This window comes from Crinia signifera, chromosome 5 (assembly GCF_055691185.1).
Source record: "Crinia signifera chromosome 5, ASM5569118v1, whole genome shotgun sequence".
NCBI lineage: Eukaryota > Metazoa > Chordata > Amphibia > Anura > Myobatrachidae > Crinia > Crinia signifera.
In genome coordinates, this window is record NC_139221.1 from 285460080 (window position 1) to 285478793 (window position 18714).

The 18714-nt window shown below is 45.5% G+C and overlaps 1 protein-coding gene across 5 annotated transcripts in view; it reads right to left on the minus strand.

Moving 5' to 3' along the window:
• HDAC9 (histone deacetylase 9) overlaps positions 1-18414 on the minus strand; it is a 468252-nt gene extending 449838 nt beyond the window's left edge. For 2 of the 5 annotated variants that reach the window (XM_083189147.1, XM_083189145.1), the window contains exon 1: positions 18104-18403. The gene's annotated coding sequence lies outside the window, so the exon portion shown is untranslated. Of the gene's footprint in view, positions 1-18103 lie in introns of all 5 variants that reach the window. The other 3 variants (XM_083189144.1, XM_083189143.1, XM_083189142.1) reach the window with 3 other exon arrangements.
• Positions 18415-18714: the final 300 nt, after the last annotated feature.

An 18714-nucleotide genomic window follows, 5' to 3' on the forward strand; every position in this document is an offset into this window, starting at 1 on the left:
TTGTGTCGATAAATCTTATATTCTGCACATAAAATCTATTGAATTGCAGGAGCGATCGCATGTGGTTTTTAACCACATGCGATCACTCAAATGCAATCCCTGGCCGAATTGTTTAAAACACTGGGCAGACCTCTGATTGGCTGAAAGAACTCAGCCAATCAGAGGGCTGCCCAGTGTTTTAAAAATTCTACCGCCCTTCTAGCGCTACGCTACAACACCGCCCTCTTCCAGCACCCGATGTGCCATCTCAAGATGACATGCGACATCGGGTGCTGAAAGGGGGCACTTTTTTCACCTCAAGATGCGATCGAATTCGATGGACATCGCACTTCGATGTCGCATCGAATCCGATCACATAAGTGTATGGGTAGCATTAGGGTTGTGCTTAAATGTAGGAGGTGATTTTGTGGATAGACAGATAAAGAGATATTTTGATAAAAATAAACAAATAAATAAAAATTCCTGTTTATTTTTTTCCTTTTCAGCACATCTGTTAATATGCTGTATTAAAAATATATATTTTTGACACCAGTGTCATGAACAAAAATAGAATATCTCCGATAGTTAATTACCTTGACAGTAAGTTTTGTGTTGTACAAACCCGAAAATGTATTTGGTACAGTATGTTATTACCTGAATTTCAGTGCTTTCAACTGTGGTTCACAAGGCAAAGGTTGTCTAAACTCTAACATATACAGCAAAAATCCAGATAAATATGTTGTTAATTAAAAATGTGCAAAATATTTCTGTAGATTTCCATGTCCAATTATTTTGTAATAGTCAAGTGTACTTTTTTTTTTATTATTTAATTAAAGTTCTACTATATTGAGTAAATGTCACAAAAAAGTCCTGCAAAACATGAGGTCAACAAAAATGTTGTCAATAGGTTTGGAGAAAACAGCCAATAACTATTTTTTACATGGCATCAATAGAGCCTGATTCTGTATTGTGTTGTTTTATTTGTAAGAGGGGTTGTCGAAAAAATCCTACAACACTTTAGGTACCATTGTTCTAGTACACAGAAACAAGATGTAAGCTGCGTTCTTCTATAGATACTTGATCAAACAAAAACTTCACTGTGTAAGGAGCCGACACCAAAATAGGTGGGAGTAGAACATCACTACACCTGTGTATAAGTCATTGGTTTCAATCTGCTGGTGGCTACCAGACCTTTAAGCTACTGTGGCAAACCACAAACCTCCTCAAATAATACCCCACCTACTCCACTAAGACTGAACACAGACCACAACATTTCCATCAAGCAGACAAACAATCATAACCATAATCCCCCAAATATCCCCTCTCCTGCCCCAATGGAGTTCAGAAACAACCCATAAATTGTTACACCCACATATAACGTACATTCCTGTCCTTTAACAGATGTCACATTGGATATACAGTAGATGGGCACCTGCCTTAAATTAGTATTTGCAGCATCAGATATTCTGGTGGTGGTGGTGGTGGTGGTGGTGGTGGTGGTGGTGTGTGTGTGTGTGTGTGTGTGTGTGTGTGTGTGTGTGTGTGTGTGTGTGTGCGTGCGTGGAAGGGAGGAGAGAGAGCATTCTTGCTTCTGGGCAACTGGGATAAACTTATGCCACTGGATGGGCCACTCCTCTGGGCAGTTCCACATCTTAGAAAATCACTGGAGGGCAGGTAGCCTCACAGATGTGCCGGCCTACCGGGAATCTTCCCTGTTAGGCATATGGCCAATCCGCTCCTGGTATACGGTATGTACACTCCACAGTGTTATTTATGGTATAGTGTTTTTTCCTTCATCTATTGTTATTTTTAGTCCTTATTACTGCACTTGTGGCTTAGTATAGAAGGTTATATGGTGAGAATAGTACCATGACTCACTAGCACAGGTTAAAATAACTTACTGTAATAGCTTCGTTTTATAACACTTTTACATATGATGGAAAGCACATGTTACTAGATTACCCTAACAACATAGAAAGTACACATTTTCATATTTCAGTAACTATTTTTTAGGCATTTATTCATTCATTCATCATTCAGATGGCAGATTGTACAACTATTTTCAAAATCCAATGCAGTGTTCTGCTGCTGCTAATGTAACTCTGTATATGGCAAAAACAGGATCTCCTTGGCATCAGTTCAGCACCTTGGCCAGCAGCGCTGATAATTATGCGGAAACAACTGTGAGATTGAGAAGGAAATGGGCTTACCGCAAGCACAGACTACCATAGGATGCCACCTTTAAATGGCAGATAATGCGAATAGGAAATTGGATTCTTTTACATAATTGATTTATGTAACATGCAATAAACAGCGGGATACAGAGTATTAAGGATACAAAAACAAAAAAAAATCCCAACACAACAATGCTTGTCAATTGTTTTTATGCACATTTTTGAAGATTCTTATTCATACAGAACGTGGCGAATTCGAACCCGTCCTCATGTTTGGGGGTGTGCGCATGAGCATTTTGGAAAGCTTCCGGATATTGATGGTAAGAGTCTTTTAGGAGAATGCAATGTCCATGTTGAGGGCCGCATCTGTACCTCTCCAGCACTGTAGGTGGCTGGGCTACAGGGTGTTTCCCCGATCTGGTGATAATCGTGCATGAGAAGGATTGGGGTCTGGTGCCGGCCATGGGCACTGCCATCTTACTTTTCTTCACATGATCAGTTCTAACAAATTACCAGTTCTAAACAATCCATGCTGGGCAAGTCTGGCTCATGTGTCTTCTGGCCTTCACCCGAGACCGCTGCAAATCTTCTAAACCTGGGTAATCCCATGACTGCTGCAGCTGTGCTAAACCTTGGTAAAACCTTGGACCCATGTATAGACTGTTACAGCGTGTCAATTAACTTTTGTTCATCTTGTGTTTACTGCAGTTCCGCTGATATCGGTTTCAGTACTTTACATTTGCCTTGTTTATGAAGCAGATAAATATAAAAGCCCCTTGTTTACAATATCCCAGTAACCCTTACATAAAGCCCCATCCTAATCCAGAAGATAAACAATCCAGAGGCCAGAAGCACTAAGCTTCAAAAATGATAAAATGGAGAGTGATAAACAATGAACCAATCAGCTCCTGCCTCACATTTTTTCAAACACTGTCTGTTACATGGCAGGTAGGAGCTGATTGGCTGGCTGTTTATCACTCTCCATTTTATCACTTTTGCAGCTTAGTGCATCTGACACCAGGTCTGTGACACTACTGAGGTCAGCTGGTCTCACAGCCGAAAATCTGCTGATGCTACAGTTACATAGATTTATCCAAACAGCTAACCGTGTGCGAAATTATGACCACATTACGTACAAGTATATCATGGCTGTGACTATGTGGAAGTCTGCAAACTGTGCTAAACTGACTTTCATATGACATTGTACCTCATCCATCACTGTTACTGGGATGTCTTATCCAGAGGCGTAGCTAGGGTGGCGCCGGCGGAGCTTGTGCTCCAGGCGCCAAAGGTTTGCAGGGCGCCGCAAGCAGCAGGCGCTTCCTACACGTGATCCCCGGCGTGTCCCTCTGTTGCCCATGATCCCCGGCACGGTCCCCTCCTGCCCGTGATCCCCTGCGCGGTCCTCCTCCCTGCGATCCCTGGCACAGCCCTCTCCTGCCCACGATCCCCATCGCGGTCCTCTCCTGCCCACGATCCCCGGCGTGGTCCTCCTCCCTGCGATCCCCGGCGCAGCCCTCTCCTGTCTGCGATCCCCGGCGCGGTCTTCATTTAGAGAGAAGCTGCAGCGCGCAGCTCACAGCTCCCCTGAGAGCTGTGAGTAGTAGCGGCAAGGGGGAAACTTGCTTAGTGGACATTCTCCCAAGTACTATTATGTATGAATCATATATGTCTGGGGGGTTGGAGCTGGAGGAGGAGACGGCACGTTGGACACAGGCTGTCTGTAACAAATTATGCAGTTTTTGTGCATAAGAGATTATGGATGGTGGGGTTCTGTTATTGAGGTTAGGTGTGTGTACTGTATGTGTGTGTGTGTATGTATGTATGTAAAGTAAGCATAATAGCCCAGTGTGAAATCTCCTAGACAGGCAAATCACTCTACAGTAATTTTTTAAATGTATACATTACTTTCTCAATGTGTTATAGTGGGAGGGAGGGGGGCTCTGTGACATGAGCTTGCTCTGGGTGCCTTGGCTGCACCCTACACCACTGGTCTTATCCTTCACTTACTGTAGGTATTTAGGAAGTACATTAAGTGAGAATGTTAGCACTTCACTATAACACTTAAAAAGGCATCTCATTATTGTCTTGAATTATTAATCAAAGATTCAAATGAGCAATTGTTCTGCCCATAAACTAACTAAACTAATACTTCTGTAGCACTATCAGGTAGCACAAATCCTGTGAGCTTGTACACAGTTGTGCTGTCGCTGTGCCAATGGTATAAGGGGCGTCCAGTGCTTAGTGTACACAACATTGTAGCCAAGGTTTATTGAGCTCTATAAAGAAAGTTTTGATTTCCCCAAATGGGGCTGCAATTGACTAAAGGCCTGATTCTGGTTCACTTGCAAAAGCAAATAATCTCTCTAAAGGACAAAACCATGTGCACTGCACGGTGGTTGGGGGGGGGGGTAGATGTAACATGTGCAGAGAGTTAGAATTAGGTGGGGTGTGCATAGGTGCAGTTTCATTGACCCAACTTTTGTGACCTTTGGCCACGTGTCAGCAGTAACAACCTAGTTCAGTTGCAAGTTGAAATGCCCCAAAACTTGCCCCATTGCATGCATGAAGGCACATACATATGTCTGTGTTGTCTTATGTAAGCTACTCGTTCCAGCAATTTATTTACTGGCTAGGATACAATTGTTTTAAGCTTGAATTTAGATGTGTGATTTAACATAATAATTAGAAAATAGTGCATATTAGAATAAAACACATGAGTGCATCACTGAGTGCATCACTGAGTGAAGGGATTAGTGTCACAGACAAGGATATGAACATATTGTGTAGAGATCTGTTCAAGAGTGCATTGATTTTGTCATATAGGGCTAAAAGTAATTGGGTGCGTGAAGTTGGAGGTGCATGAGTTTGTACTAGAATGGCAGTATTTTTAAAGTGGCATTCATTTACAAGGCAAAATCCAGTTGGTCTTGCCTTGTAAATTATTGCCGCTTTAAAAATACAGACATTCTCACACCAAGTCCAGCACCTCCAGCTTCTCCCAGACTGCTGCATTTAAGCCCATAGTTTTAGATCAAATTCAGGAAACTAACAGTTTTCCTGCTGTTACTGCATGTTGTTCTGTCCCTGCGTGTTGTTCTGTCCCTGCATGTTGTTCTGTCCCTACGTGTTGTTCTGTCCCTGCGTGTTGTTCTGCCCCTGCGTGTTGTTCTGCTCCTTCGTGTTGTTCTGCTCCTGCGTGTTGTTCTGCTCCTGCGTGTTTTTCTGCCCCTGCGTGTTGTTCTGCTCCCGCGTGTTGTTCTGCTCCCGCGTGTTGTTCTGCCCCTGCGTGTTGTTCTGCCCCTTCGTGTTGTTCGGCTCCTGCGTGTTGTTCTGCTCCTGCGTGTTGTTCGGCTCCTGCGTGTTGTTCTGCTCCTGCGTGTTTTTCTGCTCCTGCGTGTTGTTCGGCTCCTGCGTGTTGTTCTGCTCCTGCGTGTTGTTCGGTTCCTGCGTGTTCTTTGGCTCCTGCGTGTTATTCTGCTCCTGCGTGTTGTTCTGCTCCTTCGTGTTGTTCTGCTCCTGAGTGTTGTTCGGCTACTGCGTGTTGTTCGGCTCCTGCGTGTTGTACTGCTCCTGTGTGTTGTTCTGTCCCTGCGTGTTGTACTGCTCCTGTGTGTTGTTCTGCTCCTGCGTGTTGTTCTGTACCTGCGTGTTGTTCTGCTCCTGTGTGTTGTTCTGCTCCTGCGTGTTGTTCTGTACCTGCGTGTTGTTCTGCCCCTGCGTGTTGTTCTGCCCCTGCGTGTTGTTCTGTCCCTGCGTGTTGTTCTGTCCCTGCGTGTTGTTCTGCCCCTGCATGTTGTACTGCTCCTGTGTGTTGTTATGCCCCTGCGTGTTGTTCCAGTAGCTTTTCTAGGGTAACCAAAAAGGCTACCACCGGATATATCCCCACCTGGGAGAGAATCCAGCTTGCTGACACTCCAGGGCATGGGTCCCTGTGGACATTTAGGAAAGTTAGATGCTGTTGAATGACATGACTTTACCCCTCACATATTAAGGAGACACCTGATGCTGGTTTATTAGTAATTGTGCTATATTGGTAATACATTTGTTTGTGGTTCTATTATTTAATGAATTACAATTGTGCGACTTTATCTGATATACAGTATGTAATTGTGACTTGACAATCAAGTCCACTAAAGTACTGTATACACATTAAAGCAGTGCATTACACACACACACACACACACACACACTCTCTGGAGGTTATTCTGGTTCATTTGCAGGAATGTTTAGCATCTGCACATGCACATTTATAAGCATGTGCAGATGCTTGGTGCGAGCGGGCACGGCAAACTGCTTGTCCAACGTCCTGTTCGCACCAGGCAATGCGGGCAGGGGGCGACAGGCTGCGCCCATGGTAACGTCCTTTGTTTCATGGGCATTCCAATGAAAACGATGGGCGCTCCCATGCTCATGCGTCTTGGACAGACATAAGGGGTGGCGGGCAGGTGATGTCATTTATCACGAAGGGCGCTTGCAGATGTAAGGCACCAGAGAAATCTCGATGACCATTGAATGATTTCATCCCTGCATGCAAGCTGCAAATGGATATTTACAGTATGCTAAACATGCAAGGGGGGGTGGGTCACGGTGGCATTGAGGGCAGCATGCAGCATTTGGTGGACTTGCAAGGCTGCGAAATTCGCAATCTTGTGAGTCAACCAGAATAAGGTCCTACTGTATATGCTGCAGTCATCTGTTGACTGGTTTTCACACTATACAGTAAATGGGAAAATGTGCTTTGTTTTTGCGGTACTTGTGTACTATCACGGCACCCATCGCATCGCAGACCATATCGCATGCGATGCGATGCAACGCGATATCGACCGATGTTCTACAATGCCATACAATGCGATGGGATGCGATTATAAATTGTATAAGCACCCTAATGGGTGCTTACAATGCTTAAATGCACCCCCACGCCACCCCCAAGTATAAACGTGAACCCAAAGCGTGGCGAGCGCAGCAAGCCTGCGAGGGGTGGCGGTACGCGTCCTACGACCTTTTCATACCCCCACTATCCACGTCGGCGTGGAGTCGATTCTATAAAGTGTGGCGAGCGCAGCGAGCCACCGAGCCGGAAGCGTGGCGAGCGCAGCGTGCCCCGCGAGGGGACGCGGATACCTTCACAGGTATCCGCGTCCCCTCGCGGGCTTCACAGGTATCCGCGTCCCCTCGCGGGGCTCGCTGCGCTCGCCGTGCTTGGGGCTCAGTGGCTCGCTGCGCTCGCCACACTTTATAGAATCAACTCCACGCCGACGTGGATAGTGAGGGTATGAAAAGGTCGTAGGACGCGTTAGGGTGCTTATACAATTTAATATTGTATATGCGTTAAAATCGCATCGCTCTAGGTCTCTTTATCAAAGGTTCAAATGAAGAACAACAAAATGTACAAACATTTTGTTGTTCTTCATTTGCACCTTTGATAAAGAGACCTAGAGGTCTCGAAACGCCAGGATCACCTGGCTACTGTGTTTTATTCTCCGCCGAGTGCCACCGCCCACACATACCTCTACATTCATTGCAGTCCACCCAGGCTGCAAGCACGGGGGGCACCGCTTCAGCAATTACTCCCTTTGAGGGAGATACCAAGGCCTTACTTTGTTGGAGTGCCGGCTCAGACTTTGTATATATATATATATATATATATATATATATATATATATATATATATATATATATATATATATATATATATATATATATCTACATACACATATACACACACACACAAAAAAAAATTATAAATTGGATAAGGTGTCTATTTCTCATTTTAATATGAAAATACAGCTCTGCCTAGAATTAACCGTGCAATATAATTAATTTCAAGCAATCCAGCAAATCATGGGAAGTTTCCATGGTAACCTTATTTACCTTCACTTGTAAATTACAGTTGGTAGCCCATACCTCCCTACTGTCCCTCTTATGGACAAATCCTGCTGTACCTTGTATAGTTAGTAATAGGCTTATACTGTAGCTAATCTGTATGCTATAGCCTGTAGCCTTGTCTGTTTGTGCATTTAATTTAGCCATTCGCAACCTTTTTGTATTGTGAAACATCTTTCAACACAGATGATTATACTGTATGTATATCTCTATTATAGTTTCCATTTTGTTTTGGTCACCTGAAAATTGTAGGATGAACTGTATTAGAAGTTGTGTAAAAACAATATTTTAAGTGGTAAATGCTGATGGAAATTCTCTTTGAACAGTATCTTCTCTGATTTTATGGGGAGAATACGAATACGAAATTGCATATTCGTATTCTTAATACGAATAAATACAACTGCATATGGCTGTTTCAGTCAGATCCGTGCAGGCTGCAATGTGTAAAAAAATTTAGAAAAATAAATAAATTAAAAATGGCGTGGGGTCCCCCCCACAGCAGTAACCAGCACTAGGCTGAAAGAGCCGGGTCTGGTAATAAAAAATCAGGAAACCCGGCAAATACTGGTTCCCTGATTTTTTAAAACCAGCCCCTGGCTCCAGGTCCGGGGCTGGTTCCCAAAATACGGGGGACAAAATGACTACGGGTCCCCCATATTTTAAGAACCAGGCCAAACCAGCCAGCAGGGTAATGCCACAGCCGGGGAAAACTGTTTATACAAGTTCCCCCGGCCAAAGCATTCACCCTACCGACCAATCAGCCTGGAGGGGGGCTCCAGGACTTACCTGACCAGGCTGAAGCCTGGGCCATGGAACCCCGGACCCTGGAGCTCTGGAGCCCCGGAGCACCGGACCCTGGACCATGGAGGCCCGAACACAGGAGCACTGCACCCCCGACCCAGGGACCTACCGACGAGATCAAGATAGGTAAGTATCAGTATGTGTGGGCTTTGGATGTGTTAAAGTTTTATTTTTCTTCTGTCTGTGTGTGTTTATTTTACTATTTTTCATACTGTGGTTCTCCAAGTCCCAGCTTGCGGGGGAGGCTTGCTGGGACTCATAGTTCCACAGTATTAAACAATAGTTAATTCTTTCTTTTACACCGAATCAGCCCGGTGACCAGTGTTCCCTCTAAGCTGTGCGCACGTGCGTGCGCACACAACTCGACGAGCGTGCGCACAGACATTACAACTGAGCGCACAAAGCAGCAGTGGTCCCTTTTTGCAGTTGTGGACTTAATTAATGTGTGTTTCACCCATTAACTACATTGTGTGATGTGTTTTTGAATGTTTAAATGTTTAATATCATTTTGAAGTAAAGTTAACACAAATGCTGAATGTCATTTTCCAGTTATATATAAGCGACGCACAAAAATGTAAATTTCATTCCAAAGTTGCACAGCCAAAATCTTTAGCCGCACACAGCCTTCGTAAAATTAGAGGGAACATTGCCGGTGACCACCGCTCCAGGGTCACCGGAGACAGCACCAGGCTTCGGCCTGGTCAGGTAAGTCCTGGAGGGGGCTTTATTGGGGGGGTCCCCACTCCCCCAGGGCCCCTGGCCAGGCTGACCGGTCAGAGGGCTGAATGCTTTGGCTGCGGGACTTGTATAATAAGTGTCCCCCGGCTGTGGCATTACCCTGCTGGCTGGTTTGGCCTGGGGCTGGTTCTTCAAATACGGGGGACCCCTATTCATTTTGTCCCCCGTATTTTGGGAACCAACCCCAGACATGGAGCCTGGGGCTGGTTTAAAAAATTGGGGAACCCCTATTTGCTGGGTTTCCTGATTTGTTATTACCAGACCGGGCTCTTTTAGCCTGGTGCTGGTTACCGCTGTGGGGGGGACCCCACGCCATTTTTATTTATTTATTATTTTTCTATTTTTTTTTACACTGAAGCCTGCAAATACGACAGGAAAATAAAGTGTATTTTCCTGTCGTATTTGCCCGGCAATTTGCTGGCGTTTTATGCTAATTAGCGGACGTATTTTATTTTTTGGAGGCAAAAAAAATTGTATCTTCTTTTGAAAATCCGATTTTTTTTCAGGAATTCATCTTAGTAAATTTCCCCCTATATATCTAGAAATGTAATTGTATGACAGCTGCTTCTATTTCTTAAAGCCGCACAATACTGACATCGGCATCCTGAACGATTGTAGGCAGAACCCACTACAATCTGAACCCACCAGAGCAGGTTAGTGTTAAGCCCCCATACACTATACGACTTCTCATATGGGAGACGTCACATGCGATGCCCCTTGAACACTTCCTGGCAGCATAATTAAACATACAAAATATTGTATGCAGTCCTTTTGCAATGATACAATATACCGTATCCGTTCCCAATCCCCGCTGCCGGGAGGCTGTCCAAATTGGAGGTCGGACGTGCAGCAGGTCTGATCTCCGACTTTGATCTGATGCACATGGGTCCTGCGCCTCGTATCTGATTGGATGTCAAACACATACGATTTCTCCACCTTCATCTGATTTCTCAGCTCAGTTCGTCGGTATTGGGTTAGAAGTTGCCTTCCCTGAGCAGGTGTCGACTCACCTATGATCTCAGGGGAACGCCCACCATTTTAATGGGAACACCTATAAAACGCTGGGTGTTCCCCCTGCACCAGCCCCCTGTCAGGCCCCTTCCTTCTCCTGCCCATATGAATGCACAGTGCATAGGTGCTGATTTAGGTTTTTGCTGGTGGGAGATCAAGCCAAAAATATAGAGGAGTGGCTTCATGGGGAAGGGGTGTGGCCACAAAATAATTCCAATTTATATTATGGAGCACAGTTGTCTCCAATATTCAAATTATGGCAACAGAGTTCCACATACATAAATGCCCCCACAGTGCAGGTACATAAATGCCCCCACAGTGCAGGTACATAAATGCCCCCACAGTGCAGGTACATAAATGCCCCCACAGTGCAGGTACATAAATGCCCCCACAGTGCAGGTACATAAATGCCCCCACAGTGCAGGTACATAAATGCCCCCACAGTGCAGGTACATAAATGCCTCCACAGTGCAGGTACATAAATGCCCCCACAGTGCAGGTACATAAATGCCCCCACAGTGCAGGTACATAAATGCCCCCACAGTGCAGGTACATAAATGCCCCCACAGTGCAGGTACATAAATGCCCCCACAGTGCAGGTACATAAATGCCCCCACAGTGCAGGTACATAAATGCCCCCACAGTGCAGGTACATAAATGCCCCCACAGTGCAGGTACATAAATGCCCCCACAGTGCAGGTACATAAATGCCCCCACAGTGCAGGTACATAAATGCCCCCACAGTGCAGGTACATAAATGCCCCCACAGTGCAGGTACATAAATGCCCCCACAGTGCAGGTACATAAATTTCCCCCACAGTGCAGGTACTCCGCGGACAGAATACACTCTTCTCCGGCATACTGTTTCCCTGGTGGTGGGTCCGGCAATGTGGGTGCTGCAGCCGCAAATTAGCAAGTTAATATGGTGGCCCAGCAGCGGGACTCGGGCCCGTGGGTGCTCATCAATTTCCGTGGGTGCTCGGGCCCTTGAGCACCCATAGAATCGGCACCTATGGCACAGTGGGTCTGCACTCGTGCATATTCGCCCATGTGAATGGAGTGAGGCTCTATGGGCAATGTACTGTATGGTGCACAACTAAAGGATATTTGTTGCAGGTGCAAAGATCATATTAACTGTACAGGGTCTAGAACAAAAAAAATGTTCTCCTGGTTTATTTGTATGTAACAACATAAATACACTTATTTTACTCTGTATTAATGGTTTGATGAATTTTTGGGTGTGGATACTTAGGTTGACCATAATAAGGTTGAGAGTCAGTAGCATTTGATGTCTGGTGCAACAATTCTACAGGGCCACTAGGCTGACGTGAACAAAACGTAGGGGATGTCATTTGTATATAACCACATGTGACCCCAGTTAGTGTACCACATTGCTCTGCCCACCATGCTCCAGGCAAGGCCAGGGGCCTCACTCCTCCACTTCTGCACTTGACACGTGCTACTAATTTCAATCGTGCCAACATGGATAGTAAAGGATTCAAAAGTTGAAAAAACTGTGTGTCAACCATATGTGTGTTGACCATTGTCATGTCGACCATATTGACTGTCAACTTATTTACTGTTGACCGATCATTCGAATACCAGAATTTCTATATGTAATGTACAGAAAAGAATTTGCAAATGTTACTTTCTCAGACATCTAAACAGTATAGTTTGAAAATATTGATATTTACAGGCTACGTAAAAAAAATAAAAAATAAAAAATAAAATACATTATACAGATATTAAGGGTGAGATTTAATAGGATGAATGGGTACTTGTGTAGTTTCACGGCGGCACTTCCCAGCGGATCATATGCAAATTGTATACAAATCGCATTTAATATGTGCATGCTATTTGCATACAATTCGATCTGCGATGCGATTTAGCACACCCCCCACTAACCACATCGGCCCAAAGCATGGCGAGCGCAGCGAGCCCTCAAGGGGATGCAGTACACGTCCTCCCGACCTGTTCATACCCCCACTATTCACGTCGGTGTGGAGTTGACTTTATAAAGTGTGGCGAGTGCAGCGAGCTACCGAGCACAAAGCGTGGCGAGCGGACGCAGAAAACGAGCCCAAAGTGTGGCGAGTGGACGCGGAATACACGTTTTCCATCTTCGGGCTCGGGGGCTCGCTTCGCTCGCCAGACTTTATAAAATCAACTCCACACCGAAGTGGATAGTGGGGGTATGAACAGGTCGGGAGGACGCGTACCGTGTCCCCAAGCGGGGCTCGCTGCGCTCACCACGCTTCGGGCTGACGTGGATAGTGGAAGTGTGCTAAATTGCATACAATATTTGTATACGATTTGCATACGATGCGATCTGCAGGGAAGTGCCACCGTGAAACTACACAAGTACCAATGAAAGAATTAGGAAGTGAGAGATTTGGTAAGAAATCTCCAGTTTTTTTAATAAAGCGGCAATCATTTGCACTGCAAAATCAAACTGATTTTGCAGTGTAAATGATTGCCGCTTTAAAAAAACTGGAGATTTCTTACCAATCTCTCATTTTTTGAATCTTATTAAATCTATTAAATCTCATCCTACGAGTAGTAAAGATAATAAAATGACATCGTTAGTAAAGGTTAGTAGATGATAAAACCAACATTGTCTGGTCTGATTGAACAGTGAACCTAGCGGAGCCATCCCACAGAGCACAGGGCTGCCCCACAGCCGAAACACAACTGCATCACCTAGTTTTATGTAGCCACAGGACAACAGCAGTTCGATGACTTCTGACTAGCAAGAACTGTTTGTTCATTGGGTTATCATGCTTCATATGACCCCTGAGCCTGGGTGAGTGAAAAAGTAGCAGTGGTGCAAGGGGGATGCAAGTTGTGTACAGTATGTGGGTATAGCGGTATATTGGGGCAAACAGATGAGCAGTAATGCTGTGGATGGAGGAAGAGGAGGAGGGGTGATATTTATTTATTAACAGTTTCTTATATACAGTAGCGCGTACATATACCGCAGCGCTGTAGATAGAATATTTGAACATTCACATCAGTCCCTCATTATGAATGTTGACAGTAGAGCTTACAATCTAGACTCCCTACACACACACACACACATTCCAGGGTTAACTTTTGTTGGGAGCCAATTAACCTACCAGTATATTTTTGGGTTGTGGGGGGATACCGGAGTACCCGGAGGAAACCCACGCAAGCACGGGAAAAATATACAAACTCTGCACAGATAGGGAATAGAACCCATGACCTCAGTGCTGTGAAACAGTAATGCTAACCATTATCCGTACTCCCCATCTGTTTCTCCTGTAATAGGCTGTATATGGGGGTACAGGGGTGAGATGCAGGTTACATTTGGCGTACAGGGCCAGTAGCGCACGCAGGGGGGGTTTCTGAGTACCCAGAACCCCCCCCCCCCCCAGGAGGCTGAAAGCTGAGGGTCCCCTCTTTCCATGGGTACAAGAATTTTAAAAATCGGCCCTTGGGAACCGGAGATATCTGACTTCAAGCAGTGGTCCCCATCCAAGCCTGTTAATTGCCTTTCCCAGTCAGATACTGTATTTCAGGTTCTTTCTGACTTAGAGTTTTTATGAGGGTATATTCCAAAAGCTGTGACGCTCCCCCTTTGATGGACACTAGTAGCTTGTCTCTACTAAGAAATCAATTTCTGGGAACTGGAGATATCTGCAGTCAAGCAAGCTGTCCCCCCACCAGAAAATTATGAATAATAAGCCCACTCCACTATATATATTTATTATTATTTATATGCATTTGGTCTATCTATAATACTTTAACTGACCCGGCTTTGCTCCGCCCCTCTGGAAACCCCCTTCTGAAAATCCTGCGTTTGCCCCTGAGGGCACATGCAGGTTCTATACAGTGGTACAGGGAAGTTGAAGGCTATATAAATTTAGTTTTTCGGGGGGCTCTGGGAGGGATGGGCATGCCTCAGAGTGATGCATTTTTTCTCCTTCTGATGAGACCACGCCCCTTTTAAAAAATGGGCTGGTGCTCTTTCTGGCCAGGGGCACCAGCTGGGACGTAGTGAGGTTATGGTTAGGAGCTGAAGATATTTTAGGATTAGGCTTTGGGAGGTGATGTTAGGCACTGTGGGTTGGGTTGTTGTTAGACTACAAGAGGGCAGATTAAGGTTAGGCACTGCGGCTAGGCGGTTATCCTATGGGAAGGGAGATAATGGTTAGGTTACGGGATTGAAGATTAGGGTTAGGCACTGGAACTTGCACTGGAACTAGATTAGGGTTAGGCTATTGGATGGGAGGTTAGGCTTAGGTACTGAAGGAGGGTTAGGGTTAGGCTACGTGTGGGCAGGTTAGGGTTAGTGCTATACAATATTTGTCATATTTACTGCTGGTAGTGTCACTGAATGCGCCAAAAGTGACCATCGCCTTACCGACTGACCCAGAACACACCGTCATGTTGACATGCTAATCGCTTTAACATTTCAGCAGTGTCGAAATTTAATGCCGACATGTCAACATTCTCATTATGAATGTTGACAAAATATACGACATCCCATTCAACGAAAGATGTTACAGTACGTATACATATGTACTGTGATCTGTTTAGGCTCATACCATATAATCAGCCAACAAGTGATGTTTAAACATTCTACATCAGCACTAAAGGCTGGAAGCCCAGGAAGTAGCCGCGTAGAAGCCCAATAAGTAGCCGCAAACTGCTTTACCATCCAACCTTTTAGTTATCAAATGCGTGCTGCCGAGCAAATTAATCCATCAGTATTGCATGTGATATTATTTTTAATAGAGTACATGTCAAATATAGCTGGTTGGAGGCCACAAACACATGTAGGCTTCTCTCAGCACCTAGTTATTTTATTTGTACACGATAATAACAGGAATTATATGTTCTGGGGCTAGTGTTCCACCTGTTTCCTACCTACTATTCCCTCTGTGACACCCCGGTGGAAGATTTAATTACATATGATCACATATCACGTTCTGCTGCCTTCCTCCGGCCTGAAACACTGATTTGTTTTTCTTCAAACCAGTGAACCAGGGTGTGATGTCAGTGTCTAGCAAATAGTTATTAATTGCTGTGCCCCCAGTTGTATTTTAGGGAAATTAAAGGGCTAATAAGGGGTCAGGAGTGCACTATGCATTGAATTAAAGATGTACAATACATCCCTGTCAAAAGGTGTTTACATAACGCTCTTCTTTTAACTTTAACATTTATGAGGGTACTCTTTACCTATCACGGCGCCCATCGCGATGCCCGCGATTTCCCATTGAAACCCATGTTAAACATGGAAATCGCGTCGGTCGCGTCGCGGCCGGCCATAAATGTACCCGCGATGCCCGCGACGCGATGCACCCAATTTCCCATAGCAATCAATGTTAAATGGCCCGACCAACGCGATTTTACTGTTAAATGCCTCAATGGACCCGATGTGGCCATAGGAAACAATGTTAAATGGGCCACAGAGGCCAAATAGGCAACCTTGACTGGGAAATGGCCCCCCCAATTGTTACCGCCACCCCACGATCAACGTCAACCCGAAGCGTGGCGAGCGCAGCGAGCCCGCGAGGGGCGGCGGTACGCGTCCTCCGACCTTTTCATGCCCTACTATCCACGTCGGCGTGGAGTTGAGAATAGAATAGTGTGGCGAGCGCAGCGAGCCACCGAGCCCGAAGCGTGGCGAGCGCAGCGAGCCCCGCGAGGGGACGCGGATACCTTCACAGGTAAACGCGTCCCCTCGCGGGCTTCACAGGTGTCCGCGTCGCCACGGACACCTGTGAAGCCCGCGAGGGGACGCGTATAACTGTGAAGGTAACCGCGTCCCCTCGCGGGGCTCGCTGCGCTCGCCACGCTTCGGGCTCGGTGGCTCGCTGCGCTCGCCACACTATTCTATTCTCAACTCCACGCCGACGTGGATAGTAGGGCATGAAAAGGTCGGAGGACGCGTACCGCCGCCCCTCGCGGGCTCGCTGCGCTCGCCACGCTTCGGGTTGACGTTGATCGTGGGGTGGCGTAAACAATTGGGGTGGCCATTTCAGAGTTCAGGGTAAGTATTTGGGCTCTAAGGCCCATTTAACATTGTTTCCTATGCTAAAATCAGGTCCATTCAGCCTTTTAACATGAAAATCGTGTCCATCGGGCCTTTTAACATTGATTCCTATGGCAAATCGTGGGCATCGCGTCGCGGCCATCGTGTGCACATTTATGGCCGGCCGCGACCGACGCGATGTCCATGTTTAACATGGTTTTCAATGGGAAATCGTGGACATCGCGTCGGTCGCGTCGCGTCCGGGCATCTTTAGCCCGCATACGACGCGACCGACGCGATTTTTTACCTCACGATGCCCACGATCAAGATCGTGGGCGCCGTGCTAGGTAAAGAGTACCTTTATGAGTTAAAAAAAATACATGTAAATGAATTAAAAATCTCGGTATCACAGGATTTTGCAGCACATGAAGCCGACAGAGATGTAATTGTAGTTTCCCAGGTCAGTAAGTACAGTACATCAACCTCCCAGGAAAATACTAACACCTTCATGTGATAACAGGAGGAAGGAAACCTTTAAAAACATATGTAGTCAGTAACTAAATCATTGTAGACAGAGGCTGATTGTGAGCTGACGTAAAGACATAAAAGCAGGTAACATTGTAAATGGAACAAGCCATGGTTCAAATACATTTATTACCTTTGCATGCAGGGTAAATAGTAGCTGCTTTTGCATGTAACACACAGATGCTGAACAGCTTTATTTGTGCCTTCTCTTCTGAGCAAGACTACATCACTCAAATGCAAAGTTACTTGCTCTTTTGCAGCTAACTCAACCTCAGAATATTGTATTGGCATCCAGTCATGTTGACACCAGTTGATAATTTCTATATGTCGGCACTCAGAATACTGACACAGGTGTTATGGCAATATGCAAGGTGGCATCATGCAGAAATGTTGACATGATTATAATGTCAACATTGTGCATATCAACATTCACAATGTCGACAGAACATTACTGTCAAATGTACAATACTGCTACATTTGAGTTTAGGGTTAGGCTAAAAAAACGGTGAAAAAAATGCTACGCCAAAATTTTAACAGTCGACAAGTGCAATGTCGATGTAGTGAACATCGACATTATGACCATGTCAACATTTCACCCGTGTTGACGTTTTTGACTTTCGTCTTTTAGAATGGACAACATTCTAACTGTTGACTTAATGTCGACATCAAACACCACACCCTATAAGATTGTAGGAGAGTGGAACTTTATAGACAACCCCAACTGCTTTGAATGGAGCTTTTTGAAGTACCCTAAAAGATGACTTCTTGGCAAATCTCTGCCTCTCAATTGGTAGCAGAACTTTCTGAAAGACTCTTTAGTCCTGTCCTAAATCCAGATTAGCAATATTCCCAGTGATCTCGTGATGCTAATGTACCAGGGTGCTGCATAGTCAGAGTCAGCAGCTTGTTAGGAACTACTACAAGATAAAAGTGTGTAGCCTACCACTCTCAGACAGACTGCAAGAGATGTGTGCTGTGTATCAGAACTTACCTTTATGTGTGCTCACCAGTTCCTCAGTGTGCTGCCAAGCTTCCTGACATACTCCATCTTCAGAGAGGGGAATGGGAAAACGCAGGCAAAAGAACTGAGCAGAAAGTTGTTTTAGGTGTCACATCTGCTGATCCAGGTTGCAGGAGCGGCGCAGAGCTACAGTATAGAGAGGAGTCAGTGATGTTTGGAAATCTGCAGTTAGAGTGGGAAAGGATGGGTGAGGATGGGAGGGAGGCAGAAAGAGGGAGAGAAAGATGTGATCACAGCCCGTGGCGACACGAGTAGGATTTGCTAAAAATAGCAACTCAATAGAGAGAGGGAGAGGCTAGCTGAGCTAACAATTGTGGATCAGTTTCACAACAAGAACACGGGCGATGAGGCTGCAAGCAATCACATCAGGCGCACACGGAGGCATCTCCCCATGCACTCTCACGCAGCATCGCCGCCCATTGCATATTATTTCTTGCTTAATCAGTTCATGCAGTGATGTAAATGGCTTTCTCTCTGCCTTTACATAAACAGCACATGTGCATCTCAGCTGCCTATATAAAAGTTACAGTCATGTTACACCTCTGTGTGCATGCATCTCTGCAGACCTGTCCTATCCAGAT